Consider the following 22319-nt stretch of genomic DNA (forward strand, 5'->3'; position numbering starts at 1 on the left):
AAAAAGATATGTGTTCTGCTTTTCCCATGCGTTATTACCTCATTTAATAATCAAAACCATCTTGTGAAGTAACAAGCGACTCCATGTGCAGGTGAGGAGTCCAAGGCTGAGAGAGGAAGTTCTCTGCCTAAGGTCACGCAGACAGCTTAGAGCTGGACTCCAATTTATGCACTCTATTTCCAAATTCCACATTCTTCTATGCCTGTGTTTTGTATGAGAAGCTAGGAAATCATTATGGGTTGCTTCATGGAGGATAAGGTGAGAATAATAAGGAAAGTGGATTAAATGCCACTGCTCTCGAGAAGCATGTTTTGGTAGCACGTGCTTCTCTGATTAGGAAGGCTCCTGCTGACCACCAGCTGTATTGGGTTTAGTCATGAGCAAGGAGAGTCTGAAACTAAACAGGGTTGACTTATAAGTTCCAGATGTGAAAGTGATCTAACTACCATCAAGGGCGGTACAAACAATCTAAAGGCATCACATTTATTGAGATTGTTCTTCTCAAAGGTTTTATTATGCTCCTTTTCCTTCTAAATATAGTCAATGTACACTGAGAGGGAAAATGTATCAGAAGACAGAAATAAGCTAATTCATTCTGGGATCTTGTTAACACATCTACTGTCACAGAAAGTGATTTTTAACTCCTCTGTAAGGACGCAGTTGCCAGCATATGTGTGGGACAGGCTGCGCCAGTTCATAATACCCACTGGCAGATGTGAGAAACAAGAAGTGGTGCAGGATAGGCTGGGTTGGATGCAACACCAGCCGCTTCACCCTACGGCTGGGACTGGAAACTGGCTGAGCTGGGCTGGACTGGGCTAGGCTAGGCTAGGCTAGGCTAGGCTAGAATACCCACCAGCATGAGTTGGAACTGGGGGCAGGCCCAGCCATCTACAGCACCCACTGGCAAATATCGAGGTGAGTCAGGCCATGCTAGACTGGGCCATAGCACAAGTAAGAGCAAGCACAAGTAAGAGCAAGGTGTATGGGGGAGAGACTGCAAGAGGACATCAGGGACTCCTCTACTGGGCCACTGCTCTTGCTGGTGAGCATGAAAACTGGGACCAGGGCAGACCAGCATGGCAGGGTTTTAACACTTGTTGGCCTGAATGTGAGCTGGTTGAATGGGAGAGACACGCTGAGCTAAGAGAGTGTATCCGCTGGTACATGCATAGACCACAGTAAGGACAGGCTGGTTGGACTTTGTGACAGCATTACATGGCAAGCATTAGATGGGAATGGGAGCAAGTCCTGCCAAGCTAGACTGCACAACCACCTAGGAAGTGCAAGATCTGGGGCTGGGAGTGGGCCTAGTAGGGAAACTGGGCACCTCTTTGATGGGCTGCATCTCCCACTGGTTAGCATGAGAACCAGGGCTGGGGGTGGACCTGGCTGGACACCCTCTAGCATAAGTGTGGTGTGGATAGTGAGGTTGGTTGGGCAGAGCTAAGCTGCAGCATCCATTGGTGTATACAGAAGCTGAATGGGAGTGGGACAGACTGGCCCAGTCTGCTGCACATAGCAGCATGCACAGGAATCAGAGCTGGGGGCAGGCCTGGTGGGAGTGATTGGGGGTCGCTCCAACTGAGCTGCAGTTCCCACTGGTGTCCGTGAGGGCTGAGTGTGTGGTGGGCAGGGTTGAGCTGGGCCAAAGCATTCCTGATTTGCATAAGAGATGGAGCTGGAGACAGAACTGACCCAGCAACTGCAACCACCAGTGTGTGTGTAGGCTGATGTGGGTGACAGATTGAGCTGGACCCTGTACTGGCAAGCATACACAGGAGTCATGTCTGGGGTCACTTCTGATGAGGGTTCTTTGGGAACCCCGCAACTGAACCACTGGACTTAGAACTCCAGTCATGGGGAGAATTGCAGGCTCTGTGGTCTGACTGTGGAGTGTATGTGACAGAACTGGACATCCTTAGTTGCTGAAAATGGCACAGTAGACAGCATGCTTATGCACATGGGGGACATGACAACCAGTTCATTGAGGTCTGCATAGGACATCTAGTACAATGGAGGCCAGAACAAGCTGGACAACTCTCCCAGCCAAGCACTGACATCAAGTACCTGGTAAATAGAGACACTAAGGTAGACTGTTAGCCAATGGACCTTGAACGGATTTCCTCATTCTTGAAGCAATGAATCAAGAGCATTTCAGAACCACTGAAGCCACTTGAGCAGAACTCCGACAGCACACTCCACATCCGTGACCATGGGATGACACCAGGTGGCCGTTCCCTGTCTCTGGGTACTGATGCAGTTAACATGCTGAGTGTGGCTTCTCCCCTTTTCTCTGCACTTCCCACAAATACAGGAAGAAAAAGAGAATTGGAAGCAATGATATCTCATCCACATTCCTCTATTCTTCGACTCTTTCCACTCTAACCAGTGGCCCACATGGACATGCATCCTTCTTAACTAAGTAAACATCATCAAAAATAAATTTTTTTAAAAATGGTTTTTGCCTTGAATTGTTGTGACTTTTTTTTTTTTAAGATTTACTTATTTTATTGGAAAGGCAAATGTACAGAGAGGAGGAGAGACAGAGAGGAAGATCTTCCGTCCGATGATTCACTCCCCAAGTGACTGCAACAGCTGGTGCTGCACTAATCCAAAGCCAGAATCCAGGAATCTTTTTCCAGGTCTCCCACGTGGTGGGTGCAGGGTCCCAAGGCCTTGGGCCATCCTTGACTGCTTTCCCAGGCCACAAGCAGGGAGCTGGATGGGAGATGGAGCTGCTGGGATTAGAACCGGTGCCCATATGGGATACCAGCACATTCAAGGCAAGGACCTTAACCATTATGTTATCGTGCCGGGCCCTGTTGTGACTTCTTAAAAGACCTGTGCCTTTTGCATTTGTTGGTACATTTATATTTCACCACAGAAGATTTCACAACAGAGACACAGCTCAGCCAGTACTTGTGGCAAAAGCTTTCACTCCTTGGTGATTATGACACAGAGAAATAGCTTTGTTATGCTAATAAATCAACCACTTCATGTTGAATGAAAGATCTAAACCAGAGATATTAATATGCTAATTATTACTCATTGTATCTGTAGTCTTAGTCTGCAGTATTCCTAGATGATATCCTATGCTATCAAACTCAGCAGTTTAAGAAACGATTAAATATGGCTTTATATCTTCTAAAATATTTGCAAACTTTTAGCAAGCTCTATTAAAATATGACAAAAAGGAAAAGAAACAATGAGCTAATAATGATGGCATCTAAGCCAGGAGAAAGCATGTTCTGAGGGATGGGTATTATGTGTGGGCATTTGGCACAGGCTAAAATGCTGCCTGGACGCCTGTGTCCCAAGACTGAACACTTGTTTCATCTGGCTTGGGCTCTTGACTCCAGTTTCCTGACTCCTGCTAATGCACACCCTGGGGTCACAGATGATGGTTCAAGTAGCTGAGTTCCCACCACTCTCGTGGAAGACTGGACTGTTTCTAGGCCTTAGGCTGGCCCAGTCCCTACTGTTGTGGGCATTCAGAGAATGAACTAGCAGATGAGAGATCTCTGTCTCTCCTCTCTCAAAATACATAAAACATACAATATTTATTACATGTATATTGCTAATAAAAAATTTTGTGAAAATATTAAAAAACAAAACAAAGGGTCTGGCGTGATAGCCAAGTGGTGAAATCCTCACCTTGCACATGCCAGCATCCCATATGGGTGGCATGCATGTCCTGGCTTCTCTACTTTCCTTCCAGCTCTCTGCTTGTGGCCTGGGAAAGAAGTAGAGGATGGCCAAGAGCCTTGGGACCCTGCACCCACACGGAAGACCCAAAAGAAGCTGTCTCCTGGCTTCTGGATCAGTTCAGCTGTGGCCATTGCAGACACTTGAGGAGTGAACCAATGGAAGAAAGATCTTCCTCGCTGTCTCTTCTCTCTATAAATTTGCCTTTCAGTAAAAAATAAATGAATCTTTTTTTTTAAGTATCTGTAGAATTTTATTTGATTTCTATGCTGAGAGGGTAATGGTCTTGAAGAACTTCAGGCTTGTTGTCCTAAACAAACGCCTGCTTCCCGCAGTGGGTCCCCACTCCCAGTGAGCGTCCCCATTTTGCCTGAGAGCTGAAATCAGAGGAGGACAGGCACCAGGGGAAGGGCATCTGGTAACTGATGGGCAGAGATTTCAGTGAATTCCAACAAATCCAAGATACCACAACACAAACTGGAAGCAAGAGAGTCTTGGAGTTTGCTTGGAGAGAATACGATTTCGAACATAAAGCAAAATATGACTTTCCCACAAAGCTCTGTGAAGACTTCATCAAGTATGGATATCTTGAGGGAAAACTTGCTTTTTATGAATTCTCTTCATTTAAAAAAAGCTAGGTCTAGCCAAAAGGATTTCATTGTGGAATACTGAAAACAAAATAACTATGCTTTTGTAAGATTTAAACTTTCCTAAAGCAGATGGACTCTCTCAAAGGAAACTGCCATAAATAAACTCTAATTTTTCCTAAGAATACTTAAGGTAAAAAAAAAAAAAGCCTCTTCATTCTGGGACATACAGATGGTAAAAGAATGTAACCTCTACTACCACACCCAGAGATAGTATAAGAAGCTATTGTTAGATCTTACCCTGTCATGAAATGTATTTTACAAAAAGGGATGAATGCATCAATTAAGAAAACACCTCTGATTGTTTTAGAAGTAAACATACCATTAGTTTATGTCAAGAAGCCATTCCTGATTTACCACACCTGCTACATTCCTTCTCCGTCTGTAATGCATCGCTTATTTATACAGGACGGCTCAGCAGATGTCACATCTGGTTATGGTACAGGTTTGGAGTTTTAGTTTATTTTTAGGTAGGATGGTATGACAGAGTTTAATGCCTTGGGTAAGGTTTCAAGGCAAAAATAGTTCTAGTCTAAACTATATTATAGTTAGGATTTTCCAGCAACTTTAATCTGATAAGAAAAGGAAAGTCAAAACCATTTCAAAAGGAGGAAGAGGAAGATGAAGTGAATAAACAACAATCCTGGAACCTATCAGATTAACTGTACTCTGGATATGATACAATAATTAATGTTGTGCTAGATAACCCAGTGCAATAAGCAAAACCTTTCCATAGGAATGTCCAGCTATTACTGGCCTATGACATACAATGTTTAGTTTGCTGAATTTAATTTGACTTTACTTTGGCCCCAATTAATACATGGCAGGTGAAGTGTGACAGAATTGTGCTAAAGTCTTATAGGATTTCGAGACAAGTCGCAGCGTTCTCTTAATTTCATCATTATGAAACAAGTTGTATTTGCAACTTAAATTGTAATAATCACTACCAAATCTGAATATGACAAACCATATATATATGTACCATAAAATAATCAGAAGACATAAGAAGTAGCTTGGTAGAGCATGTTACTATCAAAATCATGCTACCCCCATACAAAAACGCAGTCAGCACTCTGCATAGGAGTTCCACATATACAGATACAACCAACCACAGGCAGAAATTAAAACAAAAAACAAACAAAATCTACCAGAAGCAGTGTTGGACCTAGCAGTTAAGACACTGGATGTCCATATCAGAGTGCTTAGGGTCAAATCCTGGCTCCACTTGTGACTCTAGCCTCCTGTTAATGTGCGCCTTGGGATGCAGCAGTCACAGTTCAAGTGTCAAGTCCCTGTCACCCACTTGTTCGTAGCTGTGGCCTGGCCCTAACCCAGCCCCAACCTTTCAAGGGTATTGGTACAATGAAACAGTGGATGGTAGCTCTCATCTGTATATCTGTCTCAAGTAAATACTGGAACATACATATTTTTTCTTGTCACCATCCCCTACTTGATTCAGATAACAACTATTAACGTGGTATTTACGTTGTATTAGGTATTACAAGTAGCCCAGGGATGATTTAACACATACAGAAGGATAGGCATATGTTACATGTAAATACCATGCCATTCGTGAGCTTCCTGGAATTGTACTACTTATGAGATCCCTGGAGCCAATCAGCCAATCTCCCATGATTGCCAAAGGACAGCTGAACCAGAGACAGAAAAATAAATAAACAGTAATTTCCATTCACTACTGACTGAATAAAAATTCCATTCTATAGCTGTTTTGAAGAGTAATTTTGTAATATCCAGTAAAGACATGAATACCTTACAGCCCAGCAAATTGACTTGTACATGGATAACTCAGAGAAACTCTCATGTTAGCACAAAGAGATAATTTTGCTAAAATCACTTTTTATAGATAATTATTGGGGCTTTTATTTTTTAATCTCCCTGCTTTATACATAAACAACAATTATACGTAACCAACACCTACATGAAGAACCAGAGCAGAACGATACGAGGCTCTCCAGGGCAACCCTGCAGCTTGTGGCTCAAGGCCAACCACCAGCCAGACCTGCATGATATTCATTCTCTACGTGAACTTCCCTAAACAACATGCTTCATCTTCACCATTTTTTAACTTTCTATAAAAATTCATTCATAAGTGAGCTGTGTGATTTTTCGCCCAAAAAGGTGTCAATGAATTCATCTATACTGACAATATGCAGCTGAGTTTCCATAATTCTTCCGTATGAACTTTCAGGAGGTAGTTATATATTTATCCTGTACTGCTGTGCTGTTAATGGTATAGTTTTAATTTATATTGACAACCTTTTTTTAAAGATTTATTTATTGATGTGAAAGATGGAGTTACAGAGAGAAAGGAGACAGATTTTTTCCATCTGTTGGTTCATTCCAAATAGCTGCAATGTCAGAAGCTGGGCCAGCCTGAAAAAACCTGGAGCCAGCAGCTTCTTCCAGGTTTCCCCCACAGGTGTAGGGCCAAGGACTTGGGACGCTCTCCGCTGCCTTCCCAGCCACATTGGCAGAAAGCTGGCTAGGAAGCAGAATAACCTGAACTTTGAACCAGCACCCATACAGCTTTTACATGCTATGCTACAATGCTGGACCCTAAATTGGCCATTTAAATGTTTTAAATATATTGCCACATGGAGTGGCATTGTGATACAAAGCTCCTCACTCCTGGCTTCTGTTGCAGCCATCTGGGGAGTGAACCAGTAGATGGAAGATCTCACCATCTGTCTCTTGCTCTCCCTCTGTAACTCTGTCAAATAAATAAAATAAATATTTAAATATACATACATACACATAGCCATAAACTAAAATAACTACGTTAAAATACTTTCACAGGACCTGGCAGGGTAGACTAGTGGCTAAAGTCCTTGCTTTGCATGCGCTGAGATGCTATATAGGTGCTGGTTTGTGTAGGCCCGGCTACTCCACTGCCCATCCAGCTCCCTGACTGTGGCCTGGGAAGGCAGTTGAGAACAGCCCAAAGCCTTAGGGCCCTGCACCCGTGTGGAAGACCTGGAGGAGGATCCTGGCTCCTGGTTTCAGCTCAGCTCAGCTCCAGCTGCTGTAGTCACTTGGGTAGTGAACCAGCAGATGGAAGACCTTTCTCTCTATCTCTACCTCTCTTTGTAAAATCTGACTTCTCTTAAAAAGAAAAAAGAAAAAAGCTTTCACAATATGAGAAATGGTAATATCTCATACTGCTTCTGAAATCCTTTGCTAGTGTTTAACAAAAATCGAAGTTTAATATGGCTTATATAAAATGATTCTCATTAATAATGACAATCTTATTTTGAGGTTCAATATACACATGCATATGGTAAAATGCATAGACCTTAAGTATTGTATATACATATGCAGTCATCACTCAGATCAAGATGTAGAACATTTCCAGCATTCTTTTAATGCAATAGTCTTACAACTGTTTATTTCCTGTTGTTACCCACGGGATTCCTGTCTGCCTAAATTTTCCAACAAATTCACAATACAGATGTGAGTGCCACCACATGGTGAGATTGCTGCACTGCTATCTGGTTTGTTTAAAGAAAAGTCTTAAGTCATACATTTTCCTTCCTTCCTTCCTTCCTTCCATCCATCCTTCTTTCCTTTCTTTCTCTCTTTTCCTCTCTCGCTCCTTTCTCTCTCTCTTTTTGAGCTCAGTGGAATAGCCCCAGTGGTTACATCCTTGCCTTGCACATGCTGGAATCCCATATGGGTGCTGGTTTGTGTCCTAGCTGCTCCACTTCCATTCAGCTCCCTGCTTGTGGCCTGGGGAAGCAGTAAAGGATGGCCCAAAGCCTTGGGACTCTGAACCCACAAGGGGGACCCTGAAGAAGCTCCTGGCTTTGAATTGGCTAAGCTTTGGCCATTGCAGCCAATTGGGGAGTGCACCAATATATTGAAGATCTTTATCTCTGTCTCTCCTTCTCCCTGTTAATTTGATCTACCTTTCCAATAAAAATGAATAAATCTTGAAAGAAAAGCAACTGAGACAGACACAGAAAGACAAGCCTTTCTTATCCACTGGTTCACTCTCCATAGCCCGCACTGGCTTAGGGCTAGACCCAGGAGCTGGGATCTCTGTCTCCCATGTTGGTGGCAAGGCTCACCTACTTGAGCCATCATCTACTGTTTCCCAAGGTTTTGCACCAGCAGGAAACTGGGGTTGGGAGTAAGAGCTGTGAAGCAAACCCAGCTACTCTGATGTGGGACTTGGGATTTTAATAGGCATCTTTTCTGCTAAACCAGACACTTGGTCCCGATTTTCTTTTTGTCTCTTTGTGTGTATGTTAATGATTTTTTAGCTATATGATATGTGAATATTTCTATTTTACCACCATCAATTTTCAATATTTCTGCAACTTATTAGAACCCTTATTAATTTCCTGATACTGTGTCCTAAGAAATGACCAGAAACTTTAGCACACTAAAAGAGATGACAGGTGGAGATTAAAGTGCTGGGGAGGGACAGATGGGGCTGAATGCCTTTCACTTTCTAACGTGTAAACGGTGAATTGTTTGGCACTTTCGGTTTTAAAATTGATTACACCATCACCCTTCCTCACAATGAAGACTGGAGAAAGAATTTGGTGGCACAAAAGGCTTTATAGAAATTGACATTTTATGGGGCCCGGCACGGTGGCGCAAGTGGTTAAGTCCTCGCCTTGCACGCCCGGGATCCCATATGGGCGCCGGTTCTAATCCCGGCAGCCCCACTTCCTTTCCAGCTCCCTGCTTGTGGCCTAGGAAGGCATTTAAGGATGCCCCAAAGCAATGGGACCCTGTACCTGCATGGGAGACCTGGAAGAGGCTCCTGGCTCCTGGCTTCGGACTGGCTCAGCTCCAGCTGTGGTGGTCTCTTGGGGAGTGAATCATCGGACGGAAGATCTTCCTCTCTGTCTCTCCTCTCTGTATATCCGCCTTTCCAATAAAAAAATAATAAAAATAAATCTTTATAAAAAAGAAATTGACATTTTAAAAATGAAAGGATTATTTTAATAGGAAATTTTAATAGTGCATAAATAGCTAACAAAATGAATGATTTATAATACATAATTTTTAAAACATAGTTATATGGCTACCAATGAAATATTTTCCTTTAAAGAAAGAAATGCTTTCTTAGTAAGAGGGAAATGTAACATTTAGTTCCCCAGGGATATATATTTGGAGAGAGATTCAGTACTTTGCAATCATTTTAAGCTACTGTTTATTAAGTTACCACAAGCCTGGTAGAAACGGAAAAGCAGGAAAGGATCACAAGCTGGCCACATCATGTGACAGTATGCCCGCATAACTTTTAAAAAACAATCATCTGTCAATTTTTCATTTACACATTTTCAGAAATGTTTTGGGAAGTGTGTGCTGAAATTTTAGTGAGATTTTTAAAGTGCTTTTAATAATATTTTATGAGGGCCTGGTGCTGAAGCCTAGTGGCTAAAGTCCTCATCTTACATGCGCCAGGATCCCATATGGGTTCTGGTTCATGTTCTGGCTGCCCCACTTCCCATCCAGCTCCCTGCTTGCGGCCTGGGAAAGCAGTCGAGGACGGGCCAGAACCTTGGGACCCTGCACCTGCGTGGAAGACCTGGAAGAAACTCCTGGCTCCTGGCTTTGGATCAGTTCAGCTCCGGCCATTGTGCTCACTTGGGGAGCGAACCACTGGTTGGAAGATCTTTGTTTCTGTATCTTCTTTTCTCTATAGATCTGACTTTCCAATAGAAGTAAATAAAATCTATAAAAATAATATTTTTATAAGCACAAAGGCACAAAACGAGACACAGATTACAAACTCAACATCCAGGACAGGTTTACTAGAGAGGAAGTCACCATTAGCAAGAGCACAGAGCACCTGGTAGAGAGGTGCGCTCTCTCACAGACCCGGGTTCATGGAGTTAAGGCAGCAGAGGGTTGTGTCTGGGCGGGCATTAGGCAGGGTTGAGCTGGTTTGCTAGGCTTCTTTGAAAGCAGGATTACAGTTGAAGAGAGGTTAAGCTGGCTAAGGGAGATTGTAGGGGGCTGTGGGAGGTCTGAGGGGTTGGAATCTGTTCTGTCATGCAAGCAAGGACCTGAAAAGCAATGAGATGCTTTAGGTCTGCCTTCATTCTCCATCTCTCTCTCAACACTGATATTCGTAACAATCTCTCCTAGGAGGTACTGAGATGTGCATTTAGCAGAGAACAGAATTTGAGCAGCTCCAGAACTACAGGCTCAAGTTGGTTGAACTAAAATTCTGCTCTCAATCTTGATGCTACCGCATTTGAGAGTATAAACAGTTTCTCTTGCTCTTTGGTGATCAAGAAAGTAGAATCTAGGCAAAAAGGTTGGCACTACAACAAGGGCAGACAGTTTGTGAGTACACATTTTCTTGGGCTTATTTTTCAGGTTCCAGAAAAGCTTAGCTTGCAACACTGCACTTAGAGGGAGCCAGATCACCACAAACAAGGAATAGCTAGAGTTGCAAGAAACCAGTTTTGGGTCAGATCATGGTAACATAAAGCACACTCTACTAATTACTAAATTCTCCACCCAGGAGAGGAGACTGCCATCATTTTAAAAACATACAATGTATTAAAGTTATGTTGCTAAAATTGGATGGGGCAGAGGGAGTTCCTATCTCTCTTTTCTAGGGACATTCCTCCATCCCTTGTTATTCCAGCCCTAGCAAACTGCTGCTCTGGGTAGTGCTTTCTGAGAACTCGTCCCACTGCCTCCTTTACTGGTCACAAGTAAATCAAAGCTTTCCTCTAAGCAACCTCACACTCCAAGCTAATTTGGCAACACCCCATTATATCTGCTAAGACTTTCGGCTATCCAAACTCAAGGCTCCATTGCAATGTCTAGACAAAGCTCCATCAGTGCAGACCACAAGAACTCACCTGTAGTCAGCTAATGTTTGATCTGCTTCCTGACTGTGGCAATGGAAATTCTAGAGAATCCTGGGACCGACATAGCATGAGCCGTTGTGGTCACTTGGGGAGTGAATCATCGGACTGAAGATCTTCCTCTCTGTCTCTCCACTTTGTATATTCGCCTTTCCAATAAAAATAAAATAAATCTTAAATAAATAAATAATACAAAAAAAATCTAAAAGGAAAAAAAAATAACCAAATTGATTAACACTAAATGGGGTCAAATTGGCTCCTCTGTAGGAGAGATCTGCAAAATTTCATGGAAAATGCATATTATAGGGAGCCAGGGTGTTGGTTCAACTGGCTATCTTACACCTCCAAGTGTCAGAATCCCATGTGGATGCTGGTTCCTGTCCAAACTGTGCCTCTTCTCATTCAGCTCCCTGTTTGTGGCCTGGGGAAACAGAGAAAATGACCTACAGCCTTAAGACCCTGCACCCATGTGGGAGACCCAGAAGAAGCTCCTGGCTCCTGGCTTTAGATCAGTTCAGCTCTGGCCATCGCAGTCATCTCGCAAACCAGTGAATAGCAGATTTTTCTCTCTCTGTCTCTCCTACTCTCTGTAAATGTCTTTCCAATAAAAATAAATAAAACTTTTAAAAAACATGTATTTATTTATTGGAAAGTCAGATATACAGAGAGAAGAGACAGAGAGGAAGATCTTCCATCCGATGATCCACTCCCCAAGTGAGCACAATGGCCGATGCTATGCCAATCCGAAGCCAGGATCCAGGAACTTTTTCCAGGTCTCCCACACGGGTGCAGGGTCCCAAAGTCTTGGGCCGTCCTCAACTGCTTTCCCAGGCCACAAGCAGGGAGCTGGCTGGGAAGTGGAGCTGCCGGGATTAGAACCGGTGTCCATATGGGATCCAGGTGCGTTCAAGGGGAGGACTGTAGCTGCTGGGCCACGCTGCCAGTCCGAATAAATCTTTTCTTAAAATGCATATTATGCAAAGGGTATGCTTGAACCTCAGATTAAAACCTGTACCTAAAGAAACTTGATCTTAAATTTTTTCAATTAATTTGTCAATTTGAGAAGTAGAAAAGGGAGAGATGGAGAGTGAAGGAGAAAAAAAAAAAAAAAAACCTCTTGGTTTGTTCTGTAGATGCTTGTAAGAGCCAGGGCTGGGCTGCGCCAAAGCTGGGAGCTGGGAGCCAAGTCTCCCACATGGGTGGCAGGAACCCAATTAGTTGAGTCAGTACTGTAGCCTCCCCAGGTCCTACACTAGCAGGAAGCTGAAGTCTAAGCACTCTGGACAGGACATTGGAATTCCAACTCACTTTCTCAATTGCTAGGCCAAATCAGCAGCAAGTAGATTTAATGGTTTACTTGAATGGCAGAGTGTCAGAGCAAGTGGTCAGAGAATCTTTCACCTGTTGTTCACTCCCCACATGGCCGCAACTGAGGCCATGCTAAATCCAGGAGCCAGAAGTTCCATCCAGGACCCCACGGTGCGGCAGGGGCCTTGCTGTCTTCCCAGGGACATTAACAGAAAGCTGGATTGCAGGCAGAGCAGGAAGTACTCAAACAACCACTCCTATAGTGGATGCTAGCACTGCAAGTAGTCACCCTATTTTGCCACAACCCTGGGCCCTAAATGTACCCCTTTTTTTTTTTTTTCAGGTGCTAGGCCATTGTGCCAAGCCCTTTCCAGCAACTTTTGAAGTACTCTCATGTTTGCTTACAAGTTAGGCATTAAAACTGTAAGGGCTGGGCCTGGCGGTGTGGCCTAGCAGCTAAAGTCCTCCGCTTGAACGCACCCGGATCCCATATGGGCGCCGGTTCCAATCCCAGCAGCTCCACTTCCCAGCCAGCTCCCTGCTTGTGGCCTGGGAAAGCAGTTGAGGATGGCCCAAAGCTTTGGGACCCTGCACCCATGTGGGAGACCTGGAAGAGGTTCCTGGTTCCCGGCTTCAGATCGGAGCAGCACCGGCCGTTGTGGTCACTTGGGGAGAAGATCTTCTTCTCTGTATATCTGACTTTGTAATAGAAATAAATAAATTAAAAAAAACAACTATAAGGGCAAGAGAAGTATCTAATACATTTGTGTTGTCTCTGATAGCACTTAGGAGGGCCTCAATGCCTGTTAAGCCTCCATAAAAAGACTGTAGTATTAGACAATCAGTTGAATAAAAAGGGATAGGCATTCTGAGAGAAATATATACTTTATAGTGTCAGGCATTTAGTGCAGGAGTTCAAATACCACCTGGATTACCATCATCCTATATTGGAGTGCCTGAGTTCATGTCTTTGCTTTGCTTCTGCTCATGTGCACACTGGAGGGCAGCTGGTGATGGCTCAAGCACTTAGGTCCCTGCTCCCCATACAGGAAACCAGATTGAGTTCCTGGCTCCTGTTTCAGCTTGGCCCAGGCATGACTATTGTGGGCAGCTGGGGAGTAGGCCAGCACATGGAAGACTGCTCTCTCCCAAATCAATGTTTGAAAAATAAAACAGATTAAAAAACACATATACATTATAGGTACATAAATAAATTTAATACTTCAATTTGGTTCAGTTTGAGTTTTGGGGAACTCTCTATACATGCCAATAGCTGCTGTTGATTCCTAGATTAATATTCATTTTTAGAGAATCACACATGGTTATAGTAGGGATGGTGCTATGGCTCAATGGGTTAAGCTGCTGCCTACACCTTGGCATCCCACATGGACACTAGTTTGAATCTCAGCTGCTCCACTTCTGACCCAGCTCTCTACTAATGAATGACAGAGAGCAACAGAAAATGGCTTGGACTCCTGCCACCCCTATGGGAAACCCGAAGAAGCTCCTGGTTCCTGGCTTCAGATAGGTGGCCACTGAAGAGGGACCCAGTGGTTGGAAGATTGCTGTATATCCAGCTCTCCTCTAATATTCTGCCCTTCAAAATACATAAATAAGTCTTTTTAAACATCTTTTTAAAGAAAATTATTTGAAAGGCAAAGTTACAGAGAAAGGTGGTGATACAGAGAATCCTCCATTCTTTGGTTTGCTCCCCAAATGGCAGCAATAGCTGGAACTGGGCCAGCAGCTCCTTCTGGGTCTTCTGTATGGGTGCAGGATCCCAAGGACTCAAGTCATCCTCTGCTGCTCTCCCCAGCACACCAGCAGAAAACTGCATCAGAAATGGAACAGCCGGACTCAAAAGGGAGCAGCTGGCATCACAGGCAGAGGCTTAGCTTGCTATGCCACAATGCCAGCCCTTCAAATACACAAGTAAAGCTTAACAACAAAAAATACTTCTCCCCCAAATGGTTATAGCAATTGGTACATAAATAATATAAATACATTCAAATTTTATCATCTCTAAGCTTCCAAATATCCATTGGAAACATCTAAAATTCATATTTAAGACTTGTAGTCTGATAATAATTTCATGCAATTGTAAGTAGCAGTATATTATTAAATATTTTGAAGCAATTTAAAAAGAGGAACATTTTCTCAAATTCCACTTAATGCTGGTATTATAATTTCCAGTTCATTTTTTCCAAAACCAACAAAAATGTACTTCTCATTCAATACTATATCATATACTTTGTACCATATTTGTATTTGGTTTTCATAGTTTTTATTTTTAGTGATTGCATAATATGCCGTCAAATAAATTAGTTTCCACTAAACATTCTTTCATTGTTGACATTTAATTTGCTTCCAGTTTTTCATTGTGAGAAAACTGGTGAACACTTTTAGTCATATGATTTTGTGGTAAATCATTAGATTTGGCATTTTGGGGTCAAAGAGGCTCTAAAACTTTTATGATTCTTGGCACATACTGCTAAAATTTTTCCTAAAAGTATTATATTATAGTGTCATTCGTTATATAAGAGTAACTCAGCAAAACACATATGACATTTAACCACAATTAAATGTTCTATATATGATCTTGGTGTAACTTCCCTGTCACAGAGAAATTGACAATTTATTGCATTTTAACTTTTATATATGATATTGATTTTTTTCTAAAATATAAAAGTACTTCAAAAAGTTCCCTTTGGTGTAAACATTTTTGAAATCCATGTATAGGAGACATCTTCAAAAAGTTCTTGGAAGACAAATATTATGAAAAAACTGTACCTATTTCAGTTCTGTTTTATAACCAAGTGAACTTTCTGAGGTTTCGTTTCCCATGACTATTTGGAAGAACACACACACACACTAATGGAATAGTACATGTCTCTTAGAGCAGTGCTATGACCCCATTCCCATTCTTTCTCACCGGTTTTTTATTTCAGGGTTTCCAGTTTCAGTAACTGCTGATCCATTAACTTTCAGTACTTAGGCCTCATCCTGGTTTTCAGTCATCACTATTTTAAGTGAGATTATACCATTAATGCTCCATAGGTGGGGATTAAATAAGGACAAAAAAATTTGCAAACCTGTACTTACAGTGGCACTTTACATATACTGAACTTTCCAGTTTATGGAACATTTTATATGTGTTATTTCCACTTTTCCCTTAACCCAACAATTGGGTATGCGCATAGATACAACTCCATGGTTTGCATTTTGGGAATATTGTGCTAAGAGCCAAAGATAAATAACTAATTAGTGGTACAGCAAGGACTGAAATCCAGTTTCAATTCCTGACCAGGAATTTTTTTGTTGTTGTTACAATGAAAGTAACACTATACATTTGAAACTTTCCACCTTAATGCTTCATTTTAATACACTTAATACATTTTTCTCAATTGACTACTGATATTATTACAATGAACTAGAAAAAGATTATCCTGTCTCAGTTGAAATGGTAAGATAGTTGTCTTTGAAATAGATTATCCTACATATTCTAAAAGCAGATTTCTGTCTGGAACTGTACAGACAATGGTAGATCTGTAGCTAGGTTTTGTTTACACTACAAAGAAACAGATTTTGGAAAATGGGCTTATAAATAGGCCCAAAATATAAAGGGCATAAGAGACATAAGGGAAAATTATGGAAAACTCTGCTTCTGGATTTCTTTCAGAATGTAACAAATCAGTCTTCTATACTTTTCACCCTAACAAATATCTAACCACAGAATAACAATGGGGCTTGCTTATGGAGCACTTAACACTTCCAAAGATGTAGGAGATAAGCTACTACTTTATTATTTTATTAAACATTACTTATTTCTTTGAAAGGCTTACTGACACAGTGCAAGGGAGAGAAAGAGGGAGAGAGACAGAGAGAGAGATCTCTCCACTGGTTTATTCTCCAAATACCTGCACCAGCTGGGGCTGAGCCAGGTCAAAGCCAGAGCTTGGAATTCCAATCACATCTCCCACATGGATGGGCAGGGATCCAACTACTTGAGCTATTATGGTTTCTTCCCAGGCACAATAGCAGGAAACTGGTTCAGAAGCCAGTAGCCCGGACGTCAACTGGCACTTGAATGTGGAATACTGGCAACACAGGCACCAGCTGAACCTGCTGAATCACAGCTGCTACAAAATACTACTTAACTTGGACAGTGAACCAGCAGATGGAAGATCTTTGTCTGTCTCCTTCTCTCTGTAAATCTGCATTTCCCATAAAAATAATTTTTTAAAAAATACTACTTGAACATTAAAAATAAATCTCAGAGAATTCATTTTATATACATAAAAAAAGAGGAGTCAATATGATTTTTAAAGAAAACACTAACATTTTAACTTTGCATTTTTAAAAAACTGTCTATGCCTTCTAATCAGATTGCTTTTTCATGGTTTCTCTTTTCTTTGGGTTTACTCTGTTTTCCTAACGTTTGAGGAGGGACACACACAGCTGATTAATGTGAAGGTGTCTTTTTCCTTTTTATTTTTTTTAAAGATTTATTTATTTATTGGAAAGTCAGATATACAGAGAGGAGAAGAGACAGAGAGGAAGATCTTCCATCTGATGATTCACTCCCCAAGTGACCACAATGGCCGATGCTATGCCTGTCTGAAGCCAGGATCCAGGAACTTCTTCCAGGTCTCCCATGCGGGTGCAGGGTCCCAAAGCTTTGGGGCTGTCCTCGACTGCTTTCCCAGGCCACAAGCAGGGAGCTGGCTGGGAAGTGGAGCTGCCGGGATTAGAACCGGTGTCCATATGGGATCCCAGGGCGTTCAAGGGGAGGACTTTAGCTGCTAGGCCACGCCGCCAGGCCCGAAGTGTCCTTTTTCAACAGAAGCACTTCAGGCTTGAGCTTTCCCTCAAAACTTCACTTTTGGCCTATCCTGTGGGGAGCCGTGCAGTTGGGTCTGATGGCATGGGTGTGTGATGAACACCGCTCCTCAGTTAGCAAGGCTGCGAGGAGTTTCTAGCCGCGTGGCAAGGCCCGGCAGAATGTCTCTGGTCACCTCATTGCTGCCTCACCCATTGTATGGAACTCAATCACCTCTCTGATGTTTCATAGAATTCTTCTGAGGGTCTTGTTGTTGCTTTTCTGCTAATGTGAAGTGATTCCTGTAAGTGGTGTGACACCTCAAATTGATCTATCATGTTATGATAAAAACACCTGTAGTAACGTAAGGCTATGACACACAGTTAAAAGTATACAATAATACAATTGAGCCCACTATGTTTCCAAACATCCTGCTATGTGCCCACTTTTGTCCTAAAGTTTGCCCTAGTATAAGTAATGTTTTCCTTAAGAAATGGCTTGATAATATCTTGCAACAGATGGCAATCATGGAGGTACAAAGAGTTTGTTTACCATGCACCTCGAACTGTTACAACACATGATATGACGCATTTTAGTTTCTTACCACAGAAAACAAAAGTATATGGGGCATTTTTTATAAGGAAATAAATGTGAACTCTCTCAAATTGGCTTAAAATCTCAATCTTATATTGGCACTTATATTTAGGGAAAGAAAACAGTTTATATAGATGAAAGAAAGTTTCTTGTAAAGGCCCTCTGTTTGTAGATTAGCTGAATTGCCTTGATCCCTTTCACTGCCCTTTAACAAAAGAATAAAAAACAATTGAATCAGCACTAGGTGACGGTGACCGTAATTAATGCATGATTTGATTATAAAATTTAACAAAGAATCTATGTTATATGCTTTTATAAAATCCTTTCATTTATGATCTTTTAATTCTGTATTCTTAATATTTTAATCAATATTAGTTTGTGTTTAGTAAAAGTTGATTTTGAGTATAAGTAAACTAATTGTCACTATGTAACTGCATGTGCTGCCAACCGTGGAGTTCCTGGCTTCAGCCAGGTGATGCAGGTTTCAATGAGTAATGGTTTGTTGAAAATATTTTCCTTAGGATTGTTTTTTGTATTCTCTTAACCATGAAGTAAACATGAAATAATTGGATATTGTGAAAAAACTTGTGATGATTTGTGTATAAATAAAGAAGGCAACTTTTCTGAGTTGTCCATTATGAGCATCAAGTCATAGTGGTCCGTGTCTTATCTCTTCCTATCATCTCGCAGATCCACGCATCCTTTGCAAGCTCTCAGTCAGCTGGAGCTGGTCTCCGGAACTATCCTGCAAATTCCAAAGTCGTTTTGTTTCCATTATCAAAGCATTATCATGCTGGGCTGGGGGAGGTGGCTGGGAGACCTAGGTTAACCTGAATAAACCACCTTTATGCCTTAGACTTGATGATTATCTGGGGACTTCAAAATCCGGCACAACAGCATCATTCTGTTTCCTGCCCAAAACAATTCTTGGTGCTTATATTTGGATTTTTGGTTTTTTTTTCTTTATGTGTCATTTATTTATTTAAGAGGGAGACACAATCCCTACTCGCATCAATGAATGAGTAGGATGCATCCTGGTTACAGGTTTAGAGAGAGAACCTGCTTGAGGAACTAGCCGTGTTTTGCGCAACTGTACCTTGCTGTTGAGATGTAAATGACTCAAACCCCTCCTCCCTGGAGACCCACCTGACAACCTTCCTTAAAAAGTCTGGTGCTGCTAATTAACCTTGGCTTTTGACCATCTGTCAGAGTCCACGCGTGTTATCGGCTCCCTGCACCAAGTCCATCACTGCAGGACAGCGGCAAATCATCAGATGAAGATCTTCCTCTCTGTGTCTCCTTCTCTCTGTATATCTGATTTTATAATAAAAACAAATAAATCTTTTTTAAAAATCACTTTAACTTGTAATTTTAGTCTATTCCATTTTTTCTTTCCTGCTTTTAAGCAATTATATGTGTCTCTCGCCCTCTCTCCTTTGAGAGGCATCCCACCTCCCAGCTTTCTCTTGGGGGGTGTTTGCCCCTTTCCTCCTCTTTCCCCACTCACCTGGTCCCTTTGCAAATAAGGTTTTCTAAATGAAAAAAAAAAAATTATATGTGTAAAAGTCCCTAAGTAGACAACAATGCTAGCACATCCTCTCAACCTGCTTTCTCCTGACTCACACACTCTCCTTATGTTGCTGTTATCTATGGATTGTTCCTTCTAGGTTTTTGTAACTATATGTCATCTTTTCCCTTTGGTCTTAACAGTTTTTTAAAAAATGATAATACTTGGAAATAATAGTCTTACCCACTTTCCTGTAGCCCTTGACCCTTTATGCACAAATTAACCATGTAAAGATTGTTAAAATAAAAAATTAAAAAAAAAAAAAAGGAAAAAAAAATGATAGTACTGGGCCCAGCATGGTGGCTCAGTGGTTAGGGTCATCACCTTGCACGACCGGGATCCCATATGGGCACCAGTTCTAATCCCGGAGGCCCCGCTTCCCGTCCAGTTCCCTGCCTGTGGCCTGGGAAAGCAGTCGAGGACGGCCCAAAGCTTTGGGATCCTGCACCTGTGTGGGAGACCCAGAAGAGGCTCCTGTCTTCTGATCGGCATAGCATCGGCCGTTGTGGTCACTTGGGGAATGAATCGTCGGATGGAAGATCTTCTTCTCTGTCTCTCCTCTCTGTATATCTGCCTTTCAATTTAAAAAAATGATAGTACTAAAATATTTGCTTACCTTCAAATATTTATTTTTCTATTCCCAAGCAATCTTAGTTATAAAGGAACGCGCACATCTTTCACCAAGTATATGGCAAGGAGAAACAAAAATGAAACTGTTGCAGGAATTTTGACTCCGACTATGGCAGCAACCTCAAATTCTTGTCTCGCAGGAAAGAAGAATTTTCATGCGGACACAGTTTAGTTTTAAAGCAGGATTTATTAGGAAGGCTGAGAAAAGAAGACTCCCGTCCTAGCGACGGGAGGGGGTTTTGAGATAGAAAAGACCCTTACCTCCTGCCATAGTGTCAGGAGGACAAGAAGCAAAACCCTAGTGCTCTGCCATAGTGGCAGGAGGAAAATGAGAACCCTAGTCCTCTGCCATAGTGGCAGGAGGACAAGAAGCCAAAAACCCTCTGCCATAGTGGCAGGAAGAGAAGAAGAACCCAAAACCCGTATTAATGGTGGGGAATGCACCTTTTAAAGGTTTCCCTCAAAGATGTTTCTCCATGAACAAAGAAAATTCCTAGTTTCCATGGTACCTGGCCTTGGGACAAAAGGCCACAGAGGTGCCAGACATAGGACATTCCAGGCCTTGGGCAGATGTGTATTACTTCTTCCTGCTCTCCTTTCAATGATAAAGAAATCGGCCTGAGGCCCTCCCACAATGGCCAGAGGTAATGGCCAATACTTCAGGTGGGGAATTGATATGCTAATAGCACCCCTGTCCCTTGGAAGAGACGTGCTCTGGTGAGTTCAAGACATGGTGGGGAAATTCTCTTTTACTCAGGGACCCAGAATACCCTAACTGCCTACTACCCACTCTAACTCCTCTCTCAAAACCACTCAACAATTCCTTTCCTAATTTACCCTCCCACTGACTTCTGCTCCAAGCCATACCTATCATCCCATAGACACCAGGTGAGACAGCCCCATTGCCGCAGAATTTTTTATTTCTTCATATTTTGGTGTTTATCACATAGCTTACCATTTGCCCCCTTCTTCTGCTGATCTTGTTGGAGAAATTCAGTAATTATATCATGTAAACATCTTAGTAGGAAGAAGAACCAGAACTAATTATTTCATTTCATTCTCCCAATGATCCTAGAGTGGATAAGAAAATGGAGATGCTAAAACTTGCCAGTTGTCCAGCAGTGATTTTAAGTCACATCTATTCAACACTAAAGCCTTTACTCTTTAATATTTTCAAACCAGTGTAGAAAAATCCATTTCTAGTCAGCAAGATGAAAAGAATTCAGTTTTGGTCCTGATCCTGCAACTCAAGAGAGTTTGGGATCTAATCAAGTCACTTAATCTTCTGTTCCGGGCAGCACAGCCGGTAGCATGGACACGGTGAGGGGCAGGGAAACAGACACCGACAGGAGACCAGTAGTGGTGGAAGAGATCTCTCTAGGCCTCCCTTTATTCAGCCAGATATCCCTTACCCCCAAGCCTCTAGCAGAACAATAGGATGCTAATGAGTCCGACAGACAAGGTGCCACTAGCCTCCAGGCCCATTTCCTGCAGGAGCCAAGCTTAACAAATGCTAATCAACTCCTCAGCCCTTTTTTATTTTTTAAAGATTTATTTTTATTATTTTTTTATTGGAAAGGCGGATATACAGAGAGGAGAGACAGAGAGGAACATCTTCCATCCGATGACTCACTCCCCAAGTGAGCGCAACAGCCAATGCTATGCCGATCCGAAGCCAGGAGCCTCTTCCGGGTCTCCCACGTGGGTGCAGGGTCCCAAAGCCTTGGGCCATCCTCAACTGCTTTCCCGGGCCACAGGCAGGGAGCTGGAAGGGAAGCGGGGCCTCTGGGATAGAACCGGCGCCCATATGGGATCCTGAGCGTGCAAGGCGAGGACCTTAGCCACTTGCGCCACCGCGCTGGGCCATCCATGTCCTTTTCATCACTAAAACTTTTGAGTCCTTGATCACACTTGGATCTGTTTTAGTAATTTCCAAGGAATCTTTATTTCATTGTGATATGAAGTAATATGAATGTATACCACTGTTATTCAGCTGACCCTGTTCTCATCAAGATTGCCATCACGTGCTTTTTTTTAAAATTTTTAATTATTTTTATTGGAAAGGCAGATATGCAGAAAGGAAGAGAGGCAGAGAGTAAGTTCTTCCATCCATTGATTCATTCCCCAAGTGGTTACAATAGCCAGTGCTGAGCCCATCCAGTCAGGGGCCAGGAGCCTCTTCTGGG

At 42.3% G+C, this 22319-nt stretch overlaps 1 long non-coding RNA gene across 1 annotated transcript in view; it reads right to left on the bottom strand.

The window, feature by feature from the left end:
• LOC121149099 overlaps positions 1-21200 on the bottom strand; it is a 30030-nt gene extending 8830 nt beyond the window's left edge. The window contains exons 1-2 of the long non-coding RNA XR_005882616.1: positions 21089-21200; positions 10161-10399 (exon numbers count right to left, since the gene is read on the bottom strand). This is a non-coding gene — a long non-coding RNA (uncharacterized LOC121149099). The remainder of the gene's footprint in view (positions 1-10160; positions 10400-21088) is intronic.
• Between the last annotated feature and the right edge of the window lie 1119 nt (positions 21201-22319).

This window comes from Ochotona curzoniae, unplaced genomic scaffold, assembly GCF_017591425.1.
Source record: "Ochotona curzoniae isolate NIBS_2020 unplaced genomic scaffold, NIBS_Ocur_1.0 scaffold_4701, whole genome shotgun sequence".
Classification (NCBI taxonomy): Eukaryota; Metazoa; Chordata; class Mammalia; order Lagomorpha; family Ochotonidae; genus Ochotona; species Ochotona curzoniae.